This window comes from Schistocerca serialis, chromosome 4 (genome assembly GCF_023864345.2).
Source record: "Schistocerca serialis cubense isolate TAMUIC-IGC-003099 chromosome 4, iqSchSeri2.2, whole genome shotgun sequence".
Lineage (NCBI taxonomy): Eukaryota > Metazoa > Arthropoda > Insecta > Orthoptera > Acrididae > Schistocerca > Schistocerca serialis.
The window spans coordinates 35,812,582-35,825,447 of record NC_064641.1 but is presented as its reverse complement, the minus strand read 5'-3'; the positions used below and the strand labels follow the sequence as shown (position 1 = coordinate 35,825,447).

At 53.7% G+C, this 12,866-nt stretch overlaps 28 non-coding genes across 28 annotated transcripts; 22 read left to right on the top strand and 6 right to left on the bottom strand.

Moving 5' to 3' along the window:
- Positions 1–92: 92 nt before the first annotated feature.
- On the bottom strand, positions 93–164 carry Trnag-ucc (transfer RNA glycine (anticodon UCC)). Its single transcript has one exon. It is a non-coding gene; the product is annotated as a tRNA-Gly (tRNA).
- An 813-nt stretch (positions 165–977) lies between these two features.
- Positions 978–1,050, top strand: Trnam-cau (transfer RNA methionine (anticodon CAU)). The gene has a single exon. It is a non-coding gene; the product is annotated as a tRNA-Met (tRNA).
- A 322-nt stretch (positions 1,051–1,372) lies between these two features.
- On the top strand, positions 1,373–1,444 carry Trnae-uuc (transfer RNA glutamic acid (anticodon UUC)). The gene has a single exon. It is a non-coding gene; the product is annotated as a tRNA-Glu (tRNA).
- Positions 1,445–1,723: 279 nt separating this feature from the next.
- On the top strand, positions 1,724–1,796 carry Trnak-uuu (transfer RNA lysine (anticodon UUU)). The gene has a single exon. It is a non-coding gene; the product is annotated as a tRNA-Lys (tRNA).
- A 140-nt stretch (positions 1,797–1,936) lies between these two features.
- On the top strand, positions 1,937–2,018 carry Trnas-aga (transfer RNA serine (anticodon AGA)). The gene has a single exon. It is a non-coding gene; the product is annotated as a tRNA-Ser (tRNA).
- A 278-nt stretch (positions 2,019–2,296) lies between these two features.
- Positions 2,297–2,368, bottom strand: Trnag-ucc (transfer RNA glycine (anticodon UCC)). Its single transcript has one exon. It is a non-coding gene; the product is annotated as a tRNA-Gly (tRNA).
- An 813-nt stretch (positions 2,369–3,181) lies between these two features.
- On the top strand, positions 3,182–3,254 carry Trnam-cau (transfer RNA methionine (anticodon CAU)). Its single transcript has one exon. It is a non-coding gene; the product is annotated as a tRNA-Met (tRNA).
- Positions 3,255–3,576: 322 nt separating this feature from the next.
- Positions 3,577–3,648, top strand: Trnae-uuc (transfer RNA glutamic acid (anticodon UUC)). Its single transcript has one exon. It is a non-coding gene; the product is annotated as a tRNA-Glu (tRNA).
- Positions 3,649–3,927: 279 nt separating this feature from the next.
- On the top strand, positions 3,928–4,000 carry Trnak-uuu (transfer RNA lysine (anticodon UUU)). Its single transcript has one exon. It is a non-coding gene; the product is annotated as a tRNA-Lys (tRNA).
- A 140-nt stretch (positions 4,001–4,140) lies between these two features.
- Positions 4,141–4,222, top strand: Trnas-aga (transfer RNA serine (anticodon AGA)). Its single transcript has one exon. It is a non-coding gene; the product is annotated as a tRNA-Ser (tRNA).
- Positions 4,223–4,500: 278 nt separating this feature from the next.
- On the bottom strand, positions 4,501–4,572 carry Trnag-ucc (transfer RNA glycine (anticodon UCC)). The gene has a single exon. It is a non-coding gene; the product is annotated as a tRNA-Gly (tRNA).
- An 813-nt stretch (positions 4,573–5,385) lies between these two features.
- On the top strand, positions 5,386–5,458 carry Trnam-cau (transfer RNA methionine (anticodon CAU)). Its single transcript has one exon. It is a non-coding gene; the product is annotated as a tRNA-Met (tRNA).
- Positions 5,459–5,780: 322 nt separating this feature from the next.
- On the top strand, positions 5,781–5,852 carry Trnae-uuc (transfer RNA glutamic acid (anticodon UUC)). The gene has a single exon. It is a non-coding gene; the product is annotated as a tRNA-Glu (tRNA).
- A 279-nt stretch (positions 5,853–6,131) lies between these two features.
- Trnak-uuu (transfer RNA lysine (anticodon UUU)) lies at positions 6,132–6,204 on the top strand. Its single transcript has one exon. It is a non-coding gene; the product is annotated as a tRNA-Lys (tRNA).
- A 140-nt stretch (positions 6,205–6,344) lies between these two features.
- On the top strand, positions 6,345–6,426 carry Trnas-aga (transfer RNA serine (anticodon AGA)). Its single transcript has one exon. It is a non-coding gene; the product is annotated as a tRNA-Ser (tRNA).
- Positions 6,427–6,704: 278 nt separating this feature from the next.
- Positions 6,705–6,776, bottom strand: Trnag-ucc (transfer RNA glycine (anticodon UCC)). Its single transcript has one exon. It is a non-coding gene; the product is annotated as a tRNA-Gly (tRNA).
- An 813-nt stretch (positions 6,777–7,589) lies between these two features.
- Positions 7,590–7,662, top strand: Trnam-cau (transfer RNA methionine (anticodon CAU)). Its single transcript has one exon. It is a non-coding gene; the product is annotated as a tRNA-Met (tRNA).
- A 322-nt stretch (positions 7,663–7,984) lies between these two features.
- Positions 7,985–8,056, top strand: Trnae-uuc (transfer RNA glutamic acid (anticodon UUC)). Its single transcript has one exon. It is a non-coding gene; the product is annotated as a tRNA-Glu (tRNA).
- Positions 8,057–8,335: 279 nt separating this feature from the next.
- On the top strand, positions 8,336–8,408 carry Trnak-uuu (transfer RNA lysine (anticodon UUU)). Its single transcript has one exon. It is a non-coding gene; the product is annotated as a tRNA-Lys (tRNA).
- Positions 8,409–8,548: 140 nt separating this feature from the next.
- Positions 8,549–8,630, top strand: Trnas-aga (transfer RNA serine (anticodon AGA)). Its single transcript has one exon. It is a non-coding gene; the product is annotated as a tRNA-Ser (tRNA).
- Positions 8,631–8,908: 278 nt separating this feature from the next.
- Positions 8,909–8,980, bottom strand: Trnag-ucc (transfer RNA glycine (anticodon UCC)). The gene has a single exon. It is a non-coding gene; the product is annotated as a tRNA-Gly (tRNA).
- Positions 8,981–9,793: 813 nt separating this feature from the next.
- Trnam-cau (transfer RNA methionine (anticodon CAU)) lies at positions 9,794–9,866 on the top strand. Its single transcript has one exon. It is a non-coding gene; the product is annotated as a tRNA-Met (tRNA).
- A 324-nt stretch (positions 9,867–10,190) lies between these two features.
- On the top strand, positions 10,191–10,262 carry Trnae-uuc (transfer RNA glutamic acid (anticodon UUC)). Its single transcript has one exon. It is a non-coding gene; the product is annotated as a tRNA-Glu (tRNA).
- Positions 10,263–10,542: 280 nt separating this feature from the next.
- On the top strand, positions 10,543–10,615 carry Trnak-uuu (transfer RNA lysine (anticodon UUU)). Its single transcript has one exon. It is a non-coding gene; the product is annotated as a tRNA-Lys (tRNA).
- Positions 10,616–10,755: 140 nt separating this feature from the next.
- On the top strand, positions 10,756–10,838 carry Trnas-aga (transfer RNA serine (anticodon AGA)). Its single transcript has one exon. It is a non-coding gene; the product is annotated as a tRNA-Ser (tRNA).
- Positions 10,839–11,118: 280 nt separating this feature from the next.
- Positions 11,119–11,190, bottom strand: Trnag-ucc (transfer RNA glycine (anticodon UCC)). The gene has a single exon. It is a non-coding gene; the product is annotated as a tRNA-Gly (tRNA).
- An 815-nt stretch (positions 11,191–12,005) lies between these two features.
- Positions 12,006–12,078, top strand: Trnam-cau (transfer RNA methionine (anticodon CAU)). The gene has a single exon. It is a non-coding gene; the product is annotated as a tRNA-Met (tRNA).
- Positions 12,079–12,752: 674 nt separating this feature from the next.
- On the top strand, positions 12,753–12,825 carry Trnak-uuu (transfer RNA lysine (anticodon UUU)). The gene has a single exon. It is a non-coding gene; the product is annotated as a tRNA-Lys (tRNA).
- The last annotated feature ends 41 nt before the right edge of the window (positions 12,826–12,866 follow it).

The window sequence follows — 12,866 nt, the reverse complement described above, 5'->3', positions numbered from 1 at the left end:
TACAGGATGGCCTGCGTGGAGCAACGACGGAAAGAAAACGTTAATTTAACAGCACGTGGCTCACATACTCATACGTAAAAATTTGCGCCCGTTGCGGTGGCCGGGAATCGAACCCGGATCAACTGCTTGGAAGGCAACTATGCTCACCATTACACCACCACCGCACAGCCGCTGCCCGTGACGCCGCGCTGTGTCGGCTTCCCGCCCGCCGGCAGCGGCCCACGGTGATAGTAGCTGTAGGCGCTTTACGAGGTAGGAGGGTGCATCCACACGCGTTCGGGCAGCGCCTCCACGCACGCTGCGTCTTTGGGCAAGACTCGTCGCCGCGGCCGCAAGGTTACTCACACGATAGTGATGAGCGGTCGCTTTAAGGCAGTGTAGTGGGGGACTCCGCGTGTGTAGCACTTTTTTCGGTTGTATCCGGCGTCGTTGGGTGGCAATCCCACTTTCCCTGCAGACAGCTACTCTGGAATATGCTCGGGAAGCACGGTCGACCGCCCCCAACAAATGCAACTAAAAAAATGAGAACAACAACAAAAAAAGCGGCAGGTTGTTCGCCTACCACGCGGGCGGCCCGGGTTCGATTCCCGGCCGATGCATCGTTTTGCTGTTCTCGCTATAATGCTGCCGCGCCGATTGCTCGTTTGAGCTGCGTCAGCCTCAGAAATGTATAGCAGGATTCGCTGTGAGAAGAACCAAACACGCAGCACGCAAGAGACCGTACTTGGACGGACGCGTGCTATTTCTGAACTCTAGCGTCAGCCTGGCCCTACAGGCCGCTGTGTTCAGGTGCCGCAAGGGCGATGTACTGTAACCTCAGGCAGTGCTGCTTTCCGTTGGAAAAGCCGCGGCAGCAGTTTAATCTAGCAATTCGGGAAAGCACGTGTAGCAACACAACAGATTCTTGAGAAAGCGCAAACTGTCTATCTCTAATATGCGAGGCTTACCAAGTTTCCTGGGACGTTGGTTGCAGACGTGCCTCGGTAGCGCAGTGGGCAGCGCGTAAGTCTCATGATCTTAAGGTCGTGAGTTCGATCCTCACCCGGGGCATATAATTTGCTGTACATCATGGCTGAATTAACGGCGTTGCTGTTGCTAGGGAACGAACTGAATTGTCGTTTGTTATCCACAAGGAGTCCACGCCTCAGCGTCAAAATGTTTACATCCAGCTATGGCAAGGTACAGCTTTGACCTTTCTCCTCCCCTGTTATGAGTAAAATATGATGCAAACAGCAATGAATAGTCAGTTTCGAGCTGTGCGCCATGCCAGTCTGTAGGCGCAAATATGCTCGCAAACAGAGAACACCACTGAGTCCGGATTCAGCACGAAATGCCAGAGGAGAGGGAGTAAATCTGACACTTATCGAGCAAATCCGGTGTGGTCTAGTGGCTAGGATACCTGGCTTTCACCCAGGAGGCCAGGGTTCGATTCCCGGTACCGGAAGCGAAGTTTTTGCGCACACGACCCTCCATGTTTTGGCCCTCCAACCCTCGTTTGTCGCCCTCCTTCCGGAGCTTCAACCGAGCGTAATCGGGGAAAAAAGGCACGAGATGCAATTACTGTCAGCACCGGGATAAAGGGAGAAGAGGCACTGGTCCGCTGTTGGGCTGCTACCAGCGTCAGTGGCAAGTCGGTGAAGTCGCCAGTTGCGCCAGAAGCCAGCAATTACGCGTTCCAGTTATTCACATTGCCTGCAGCTGCTCCATCCCCCAACAAGTGTGAGCCCGGATAGCTCAGTCGGTAGAGCATTAGGCTTTTAACCTAAGGGTCCAGGGTTCGAGTCCCTGTCCGGGCGAAGATTTTAACGCTTCCGTAATGGCTCGTCTCGTAGCGCTGGTAGCCCTGCCGTAATCAGTGCACGGAGTTCGTTTCCTGTCAACATACTGCGCAGAACGGTTTGAGTTTTCACGATTCGAGGGAACTTTTTGGCTGCGAGCAGTCGTGGCCGAGTGGTTAAGGCGTCTGACTAGAAATCAGATTCCCTCTGGGAGCGTAGGTTCGAGTCCTACCGACTGCGTCTCTTTTTTTTATTTTTTTGTTTAAGAAGAAGGAGCAGAAAATTTCGCAGTTTGCCTGTCGTTTTGGTACTTCGCTACACCTCACCTCTCACAGCCGTTTATATCGCCTGTCCTCTTGATAAGGGCGAATTCCAAGCGTCAGCTTTCGCGTCAGCCGAGCAAAGTCGGGACAAGTCGGGACATACTACAGGATGGCCTGCGTGGAGCAACGACGGAAAGAAAACGTTAATTTAACAGCACGTGGCTCACATACTCATACGTAAAAATTTGCGCCCGTTGCGGTGGCCGGGAATCGAACCCGGATCAACTGCTTGGAAGGCAACTATGCTCACCATTACACCACCACCGCACAGCCGCTGCCCGTGACGCCGCGCTGTGTCGGCTTCCCGCCCGCCGGCAGCGGCCCACGGTGATAGTAGCTGTAGGCGCTTTACGAGGTAGGAGGGTGCATCCACACGCGTTCGGGCAGCGCCTCCACGCACGCTGCGTCTTTGGGCAAGACTCGTCGCCGCGGCCGCAAGGTTACTCACACGATAGTGATGAGCGGTCGCTTTAAGGCAGTGTAGTGGGGGACTCCGCGTGTGTAGCACTTTTTTCGGTTGTATCCGGCGTCGTTGGGTGGCAATCCCACTTTCCCTGCAGACAGCTACTCTGGAATATGCTCGGGAAGCACGGTCGACCGCCCCCAACAAATGCAACTAAAAAAATGAGAACAACAACAAAAAAAGCGGCAGGTTGTTCGCCTACCACGCGGGCGGCCCGGGTTCGATTCCCGGCCGATGCATCGTTTTGCTGTTCTCGCTATAATGCTGCCGCGCCGATTGCTCGTTTGAGCTGCGTCAGCCTCAGAAATGTATAGCAGGATTCGCTGTGAGAAGAACCAAACACGCAGCACGCAAGAGACCGTACTTGGACGGACGCGTGCTATTTCTGAACTCTAGCGTCAGCCTGGCCCTACAGGCCGCTGTGTTCAGGTGCCGCAAGGGCGATGTACTGTAACCTCAGGCAGTGCTGCTTTCCGTTGGAAAAGCCGCGGCAGCAGTTTAATCTAGCAATTCGGGAAAGCACGTGTAGCAACACAACAGATTCTTGAGAAAGCGCAAACTGTCTATCTCTAATATGCGAGGCTTACCAAGTTTCCTGGGACGTTGGTTGCAGACGTGCCTCGGTAGCGCAGTGGGCAGCGCGTAAGTCTCATGATCTTAAGGTCGTGAGTTCGATCCTCACCCGGGGCATATAATTTGCTGTACATCATGGCTGAATTAACGGCGTTGCTGTTGCTAGGGAACGAACTGAATTGTCGTTTGTTATCCACAAGGAGTCCACGCCTCAGCGTCAAAATGTTTACATCCAGCTATGGCAAGGTACAGCTTTGACCTTTCTCCTCCCCTGTTATGAGTAAAATATGATGCAAACAGCAATGAATAGTCAGTTTCGAGCTGTGCGCCATGCCAGTCTGTAGGCGCAAATATGCTCGCAAACAGAGAACACCACTGAGTCCGGATTCAGCACGAAATGCCAGAGGAGAGGGAGTAAATCTGACACTTATCGAGCAAATCCGGTGTGGTCTAGTGGCTAGGATACCTGGCTTTCACCCAGGAGGCCAGGGTTCGATTCCCGGTACCGGAAGCGAAGTTTTTGCGCACACGACCCTCCATGTTTTGGCCCTCCAACCCTCGTTTGTCGCCCTCCTTCCGGAGCTTCAACCGAGCGTAATCGGGGAAAAAAGGCACGAGATGCAATTACTGTCAGCACCGGGATAAAGGGAGAAGAGGCACTGGTCCGCTGTTGGGCTGCTACCAGCGTCAGTGGCAAGTCGGTGAAGTCGCCAGTTGCGCCAGAAGCCAGCAATTACGCGTTCCAGTTATTCACATTGCCTGCAGCTGCTCCATCCCCCAACAAGTGTGAGCCCGGATAGCTCAGTCGGTAGAGCATTAGGCTTTTAACCTAAGGGTCCAGGGTTCGAGTCCCTGTCCGGGCGAAGATTTTAACGCTTCCGTAATGGCTCGTCTCGTAGCGCTGGTAGCCCTGCCGTAATCAGTGCACGGAGTTCGTTTCCTGTCAACATACTGCGCAGAACGGTTTGAGTTTTCACGATTCGAGGGAACTTTTTGGCTGCGAGCAGTCGTGGCCGAGTGGTTAAGGCGTCTGACTAGAAATCAGATTCCCTCTGGGAGCGTAGGTTCGAGTCCTACCGACTGCGTCTCTTTTTTTTATTTTTTTGTTTAAGAAGAAGGAGCAGAAAATTTCGCAGTTTGCCTGTCGTTTTGGTACTTCGCTACACCTCACCTCTCACAGCCGTTTATATCGCCTGTCCTCTTGATAAGGGCGAATTCCAAGCGTCAGCTTTCGCGTCAGCCGAGCAAAGTCGGGACAAGTCGGGACATACTACAGGATGGCCTGCGTGGAGCAACGACGGAAAGAAAACGTTAATTTAACAGCACGTGGCTCACATACTCATACGTAAAAATTTGCGCCCGTTGCGGTGGCCGGGAATCGAACCCGGATCAACTGCTTGGAAGGCAACTATGCTCACCATTACACCACCACCGCACAGCCGCTGCCCGTGACGCCGCGCTGTGTCGGCTTCCCGCCCGCCGGCAGCGGCCCACGGTGATAGTAGCTGTAGGCGCTTTACGAGGTAGGAGGGTGCATCCACACGCGTTCGGGCAGCGCCTCCACGCACGCTGCGTCTTTGGGCAAGACTCGTCGCCGCGGCCGCAAGGTTACTCACACGATAGTGATGAGCGGTCGCTTTAAGGCAGTGTAGTGGGGGACTCCGCGTGTGTAGCACTTTTTTCGGTTGTATCCGGCGTCGTTGGGTGGCAATCCCACTTTCCCTGCAGACAGCTACTCTGGAATATGCTCGGGAAGCACGGTCGACCGCCCCCAACAAATGCAACTAAAAAAATGAGAACAACAACAAAAAAAGCGGCAGGTTGTTCGCCTACCACGCGGGCGGCCCGGGTTCGATTCCCGGCCGATGCATCGTTTTGCTGTTCTCGCTATAATGCTGCCGCGCCGATTGCTCGTTTGAGCTGCGTCAGCCTCAGAAATGTATAGCAGGATTCGCTGTGAGAAGAACCAAACACGCAGCACGCAAGAGACCGTACTTGGACGGACGCGTGCTATTTCTGAACTCTAGCGTCAGCCTGGCCCTACAGGCCGCTGTGTTCAGGTGCCGCAAGGGCGATGTACTGTAACCTCAGGCAGTGCTGCTTTCCGTTGGAAAAGCCGCGGCAGCAGTTTAATCTAGCAATTCGGGAAAGCACGTGTAGCAACACAACAGATTCTTGAGAAAGCGCAAACTGTCTATCTCTAATATGCGAGGCTTACCAAGTTTCCTGGGACGTTGGTTGCAGACGTGCCTCGGTAGCGCAGTGGGCAGCGCGTAAGTCTCATAATCTTAAGGTCGTGAGTTCGATCCTCACCCGGGGCATATAATTTGCTGTACATCATGGCTGAATTAACGGCGTTGCTGTTGCTAGGGAACGAACTGAATTGTCGTTTGTTATCCACAAGGAGTCCACGCCTCAGCGTCAAAATGTTTACATCCAGCTATGGCAAGGTACAGCTTTGACCTTTCTCCTCCCCTGTTATGAGTAAAATATGATGCAAACAGCAATGAATAGTCAGTTTCGAGCTGTGCGCCATGCCAGTCTGTAGGCGCAAATATGCTCGCAAACAGAGAACACCACTGAGTCCGGATTCAGCACGAAATGCCAGAGGAGAGGGAGTAAATCTGACACTTATCGAGCAAATCCGGTGTGGTCTAGTGGCTAGGATACCTGGCTTTCACCCAGGAGGCCAGGGTTCGATTCCCGGTACCGGAAGCGAAGTTTTTGCGCACACGACCCTCCATGTTTTGGCCCTCCAACCCTCGTTTGTCGCCCTCCTTCCGGAGCTTCAACCGAGCGTAATCGGGGAAAAAAGGCACGAGATGCAATTACTGTCAGCACCGGGATAAAGGGAGAAGAGGCACTGGTCCGCTGTTGGGCTGCTACCAGCGTCAGTGGCAAGTCGGTGAAGTCGCCAGTTGCGCCAGAAGCCAGCAATTACGCGTTCCAGTTATTCACATTGCCTGCAGCTGCTCCATCCCCCAACAAGTGTGAGCCCGGATAGCTCAGTCGGTAGAGCATTAGGCTTTTAACCTAAGGGTCCAGGGTTCGAGTCCCTGTCCGGGCGAAGATTTTAACGCTTCCGTAATGGCTCGTCTCGTAGCGCTGGTAGCCCTGCCGTAATCAGTGCACGGAGTTCGTTTCCTGTCAACATACTGCGCAGAACGGTTTGAGTTTTCACGATTCGAGGGAACTTTTTGGCTGCGAGCAGTCGTGGCCGAGTGGTTAAGGCGTCTGACTAGAAATCAGATTCCCTCTGGGAGCGTAGGTTCGAGTCCTACCGACTGCGTCTCTTTTTTTTATTTTTTTGTTTAAGAAGAAGGAGCAGAAAATTTCGCAGTTTGCCTGTCGTTTTGGTACTTCGCTACACCTCACCTCTCACAGCCGTTTATATCGCCTGTCCTCTTGATAAGGGCGAATTCCAAGCGTCAGCTTTCGCGTCAGCCGAGCAAAGTCGGGACAAGTCGGGACATACTACAGGATGGCCTGCGTGGAGCAACGACGGAAAGAAAACGTTAATTTAACAGCACGTGGCTCACATACTCATACGTAAAAATTTGCGCCCGTTGCGGTGGCCGGGAATCGAACCCGGATCAACTGCTTGGAAGGCAACTATGCTCACCATTACACCACCACCGCACAGCCGCTGCCCGTGACGCCGCGCTGTGTCGGCTTCCCGCCCGCCGGCAGCGGCCCACGGTGATAGTAGCTGTAGGCGCTTTACGAGGTAGGAGGGTGCATCCACACGCGTTCGGGCAGCGCCTCCACGCACGCTGCGTCTTTGGGCAAGACTCGTCGCCGCGGCCGCAAGGTTACTCACACGATAGTGATGAGCGGTCGCTTTAAGGCAGTGTAGTGGGGGACTCCGCGTGTGTAGCACTTTTTTCGGTTGTATCCGGCGTCGTTGGGTGGCAATCCCACTTTCCCTGCAGACAGCTACTCTGGAATATGCTCGGGAAGCACGGTCGACCGCCCCCAACAAATGCAACTAAAAAAATGAGAACAACAACAAAAAAAGCGGCAGGTTGTTCGCCTACCACGCGGGCGGCCCGGGTTCGATTCCCGGCCGATGCATCGTTTTGCTGTTCTCGCTATAATGCTGCCGCGCCGATTGCTCGTTTGAGCTGCGTCAGCCTCAGAAATGTATAGCAGGATTCGCTGTGAGAAGAACCAAACACGCAGCACGCAAGAGACCGTACTTGGACGGACGCGTGCTATTTCTGAACTCTAGCGTCAGCCTGGCCCTACAGGCCGCTGTGTTCAGGTGCCGCAAGGGCGATGTACTGTAACCTCAGGCAGTGCTGCTTTCCGTTGGAAAAGCCGCGGCAGCAGTTTAATCTAGCAATTCGGGAAAGCACGTGTAGCAACACAACAGATTCTTGAGAAAGCGCAAACTGTCTATCTCTAATATGCGAGGCTTACCAAGTTTCCTGGGACGTTGGTTGCAGACGTGCCTCGGTAGCGCAGTGGGCAGCGCGTAAGTCTCATGATCTTAAGGTCGTGAGTTCGATCCTCACCCGGGGCATATAATTTGCTGTACATCATGGCTGAATTAACGGCGTTGCTGTTGCTAGGGAACGAACTGAATTGTCGTTTGTTATCCACAAGGAGTCCACGCCTCAGCGTCAAAATGTTTACATCCAGCTATGGCAAGGTACAGCTTTGACCTTTCTCCTCCCCTGTTATGAGTAAAATATGATGCAAACAGCAATGAATAGTCAGTTTCGAGCTGTGCGCCATGCCAGTCTGTAGGCGCAAATATGCTCGCAAACAGAGAACACCACTGAGTCCGGATTCAGCACGAAATGCCAGAGGAGAGGGAGTAAATCTGACACTTATCGAGCAAATCCGGTGTGGTCTAGTGGCTAGGATACCTGGCTTTCACCCAGGAGGCCAGGGTTCGATTCCCGGTACCGGAAGCGAAGTTTTTGCGCACACGACCCTCCATGTTTTGGCCCTCCAACCCTCGTTTGTCGCCCTCCTTCCGGAGCTTCAACCGAGCGTAATCGGGGAAAAAAGGCACGAGATGCAATTACTGTCAGCACCGGGATAAAGGGAGAAGAGGCACTGGTCCGCTGTTGGGCTGCTACCAGCGTCAGTGGCAAGTCGGTGAAGTCGCCAGTTGCGCCAGAAGCCAGCAATTACGCGTTCCAGTTATTCACATTGCCTGCAGCTGCTCCATCCCCCAACAAGTGTGAGCCCGGATAGCTCAGTCGGTAGAGCATTAGGCTTTTAACCTAAGGGTCCAGGGTTCGAGTCCCTGTCCGGGCGAAGATTTTAACGCTTCCGTAATGGCTCGTCTCGTAGCGCTGGTAGCCCTGCCGTAATCAGTGCACGGAGTTCGTTTCCTGTCAACATACTGCGCAGAACGGTTTGAGTTTTCACGATTCGAGGGAACTTTTTGGCTGCGAGCAGTCGTGGCCGAGTGGTTAAGGCGTCTGACTAGAAATCAGATTCCCTCTGGGAGCGTAGGTTCGAGTCCTACCGACTGCGTCTCTTTTTTTTATTTTTTTGTTTAAGAAGAAGGAGCAGAAAATTTCGCAGTTTGCCTGTCGTTTTGGTACTTCGCTACACCTCACCTCTCACAGCCGTTTATATCGCCTGTCCTCTTGATAAGGGCGAATTCCAAGCGTCAGCTTTCGCGTCAGCCGAGCAAAGTCGGGACAAGTCGGGACATACTACAGGATGGCCTGCGTGGAGCAACGACGGAAAGAAAACGTTAATTTAACAGCACGTGGCTCACATACTCATACGTAAAAATTTGCGCCCGTTGCGGTGGCCGGGAATCGAACCCGGATCAACTGCTTGGAAGGCAACTATGCTCACCATTACACCACCACCGCACAGCCGCTGCCCGTGACGCCGCGCTGTGTCGGCTTCCCGCCCGCCGGCAGCGGCCCACGGTGATAGTAGCTGTAGGCGCTTTACGAGGTAGGAGGGTGCATCCACACGCGTTCGGGCAGCGCCTCCACGCACGCTGCGTCTTTGGGCAAGACTCGTCGCCGCGGCCGCAAGGTTACTCACACGATAGTGATGAGCGGTCGCTTTAAGGCAGTGTAGTGGGGGACTCCGCGTGTGTAGCACTTTTTTCGGTTGTATCCGGCGTCGTTGGGTGGCAATCCCACTTTCCCTGCAGACAGCTACTCTGGAATATGCTCGGGAAGCACGGTCGACCGCCCCCAACAAATGCAACTAAAAAAATGAGAACAACAACAAAAAAAGCGGCAGGTTGTTCGCCTACCACGCGGGCGGCCCGGGTTCGATTCCCGGCCGATGCATCGTTTTGCTGTTCTCGCTATAATGCTGCCGCGCCGATTGCTCGTTTGAGCTGCGTCAGCCTCAGAAATGTATAGCAGGATTCGCTGTGAGAAGAACCAAACACGCAGCACGCAAGAGACCGTACTTGGACGGACGCGTGCTATTTCTGAACTCTAGCGTCAGCCTGGCCCTACAGGCCGCTGTGTTCAGGTGCCGCAAGGGCGATGTACTGTAACCTCAGGCAGTGCTGCTTTCCGTTGGAAAAGCCGCGGCAGCAGTTTAATCTAGCAATTCGGGAAAGCACGTGTAGCAACACAACAGATTCTTGAGAAAGCGCAAACTGTCTATCTCTAATATGCGAGGCTTACCAAGTTTCCTGGGACGTTGGTTGCAGACGTGCCTCGGTAGCGCAGTGGGCAGCGCGTAAGTCTCATAATCTTAAGGTCGTGAGTTCGATCCTCACCCGGGGCATATAATTTGCTGTACATCATGGCTGAATTAACGGCGTTGCTGTTGCTAGGGAACGAACTGAATTGTCGTTTGTTATCCACAAGGAGTCCACGCCTCAGCGTCAAAATGTTTACATCCAGCTATGGCAAAGGTACAGCTTTGACCTTTCTCCTCCCCTGTTATGAGTAAAATATGATGCAAACAGCAATGAATAGTCAGTTTCGAGCTGTGGCGCCATGCCAGTCTGTAGGCGCAAATATGCTCGCAAACAGAGAACACCACTGAGTCCGGATTCAGCACGAAATGCCAGAGGAGAGGGAGTAAATCTGACACTTATCGAGCAAATCCGGTGTGGTCTAGTGGCTAGGATACCTGGCTTTCACCCAGGAGGCCAGGGTTCGATTCCCGGTACCGGAAGCGAAGTTTTTGCGCACACGACCCTCCATGTTTTGGCCCTCCAACCCTCGTTTGTCGCCCTCCTTCCGGAGCTTCAACCGAGCGTAATCGGGGAAAAAAAGGCACGAGATGCAATTACTGTCAGCACCGGGATAAAGGGAGAAGAGGCACTGGTCCGCTGTTGGGCTGCTACCAGCGTCAGTGGCAAGTCGGTGAAGTCGCCAGTTGCGCCAGAAGCCAGCAATTACGCGTTCCAGTTATTCACATTGCCTGCAGCTGCTCCATCCCCCAACAAGTGTGAGCCCGGATAGCTCAGTCGGTAGAGCATTAGGCTTTTAACCTAAGGGTCCAGGGTTCGAGTCCCTGTCCGGGCGAAGATTTTAACGCTTCCGTAATGGCTCGTCTCGTAGCGCTGGTAGCCCTGCCGTAATCAGTGCACGGAGTTCGTTTCCTGTCAACATACTGCGCAGAACGGTTTGAGTTTTCACGATTCGAGGGAACTTTTTGGCTGCGAGCAGTCGTGGGCCGAGTGGTTAAGGCGTCTGACTAGAAATCAGATTCCCTCTGGGAGCGTAGGTTCGAGTCCTACCGACTGCGTCTCTTTTTTTTATTTTTTTTGTTTAAGAAGAAGGAGCAGAAAATTTCGCAGTTTGCCTGTCGTTTTGGTACTTCGCTACACCTCACCTCTCACAGCCGTTTATATCGCCTGTCCCTCTTGATAAGGGCGAATTCCAAGCGTCAGCTTTCGCGTCAGCCGAGCAAAGTCGGGACAAGTCGGGACATACTACAGGATGGCCTGCGTGGAGCAACGACGGAAAGAAAACGTTAATTTAACAGCACGTGGCTCACATACTCATACGTAAAAATTTGCGCCCGTTGCGGTGGCCGGGAATCGAACCCGGATCAACTGCTTGGAAGGCAACTATGCTCACCATTACACCACCACCGCACAGCCGCTGCCCGTGACGCCGCGCTGTGTCGGCTTCCCGCCCGCCGGCAGCGGCCCACGGTGATAGTAGCTGTAGGCGCTTTACGAGGTAGGAGGGTGCATCCACACGCGTTCGGGCAGCGCCTCCACGCACGCTGCGTCTTTGGGCAAGACTCGTCGCCGCGGCCGCAAGGTTACTCACACGATAGTGATGAGCGGTCGCTTTAAAGGCAGTGTAGTGGGGGACTCCGCGTGTGTAGCACTTTTTTCGGTTGTATCCGGCGTCGTTGGGTGGCAATCCCACTTTCCCTGCAGACAGCTACTCTGGAATATGCTCGGGAAGCACGGTCGACCGCCCCCAACAAATGCAACTAAAAAAATGAGAACAACAACAAAAAAAGCGGCAGGTTGTTCGCCTACCACGCGGGCGGCCCGGTTCGATTCCCGGCCGATGCATCGTTTTTGCTGTTCTCGCTATAATGCTGCCGCGCCGATTGCTCGTTTGAGCTGCGTCAGCCTCAGAAATGTATAGCAGGATTCGCTGTGAGAAGAACCAAACACGCAGCACGCAAGAGACCGTACTTGGGACGGACGCGTGCTATTTCTGAACTCTAGCGTCAGCCTGGCCCTACAGGCCGCTGTGTTCAGGTGCCGCAAGGGCGATGTACTGTAACCTCAGGCAGTGCTGCTTTCCGTTGGAAAAGCCGCGGCAGCAGTTTAATCTAGCAATTCGGGAAAGCACGTGTAGCAACACAACAGATTCTTGAGAAAGCGCAAACTGTCTATCTCTAATATGCGAGGCTTACCAAGTTTCCTGGGACGTTGGTTGCAGACGTGCCTCGGTAGCGCAGTGGGCAGCGCGTAAGTCTCATGATCTTAAGGTCGTGAGTTCGATCCTCACCCGGGGCATATAATTTGCTGTACATCATGGCTGAATTAACGGCGTTGCTGTTGCTAGGGAACGAACTGAATTGTCGTTTGTTATCCACAAGGAGTCCACGCCTCAGCGTCAAAATGTTTACATCCAGCTATGGCAAGGTACAGCTTTGACCTTTCTCCTCCCCTGTTATGAGTAAAATATGATGCAAACAGCAAATGAATAGTCAGTTTCGAGCTGTGCGCCATGCCAGTCTGTAGGCGCAAATATGCTCGCAAACAGAGAACACCACTGAGTCCGGATTCAGCACGAAATGCCAGAGGAGAGGGAGTAAATCTGACACTTATCGAGCAAATCCGGTGTGGTCTAGTGGCTAGGATACCTGGCTTTCACCCAGGAGGCCAGGGTTCGATTCCGCGTACCGGAAGCGAAGTTTTTGCGCACACGACCCTCCATGTTTTGGCCCTCCAACCCTCGTTTGTCGCCCTCCTTCCGGAGCTTCAACCGAGCGTAATCGGGGAAAAAAGGCACGAGATGCAATTACTGTCAGCACCGGGATAAAGGGAGAAGAGGCACTGGTCCGCTGTTGGGCTGCTACCAGCGTCCAGTGGCAAGTCGGTGAAGTCGCCAGTTGCGCCAGAAGCCAGCAATTACGCGTTCCAGTTATTCACATTGCCTGCAGCTGCTCCATCCCCCAACAAGTGTGAGCCGGATAGCTCAGTCGGTAGAGCATTAGGCTTTTAACCTAAGGGTCCAGGGTTCGAGTCCCTGTCCGGGCGAAGATTTTAACGCTTCCGTAATGGCTCGTCTCGTAGCGCTG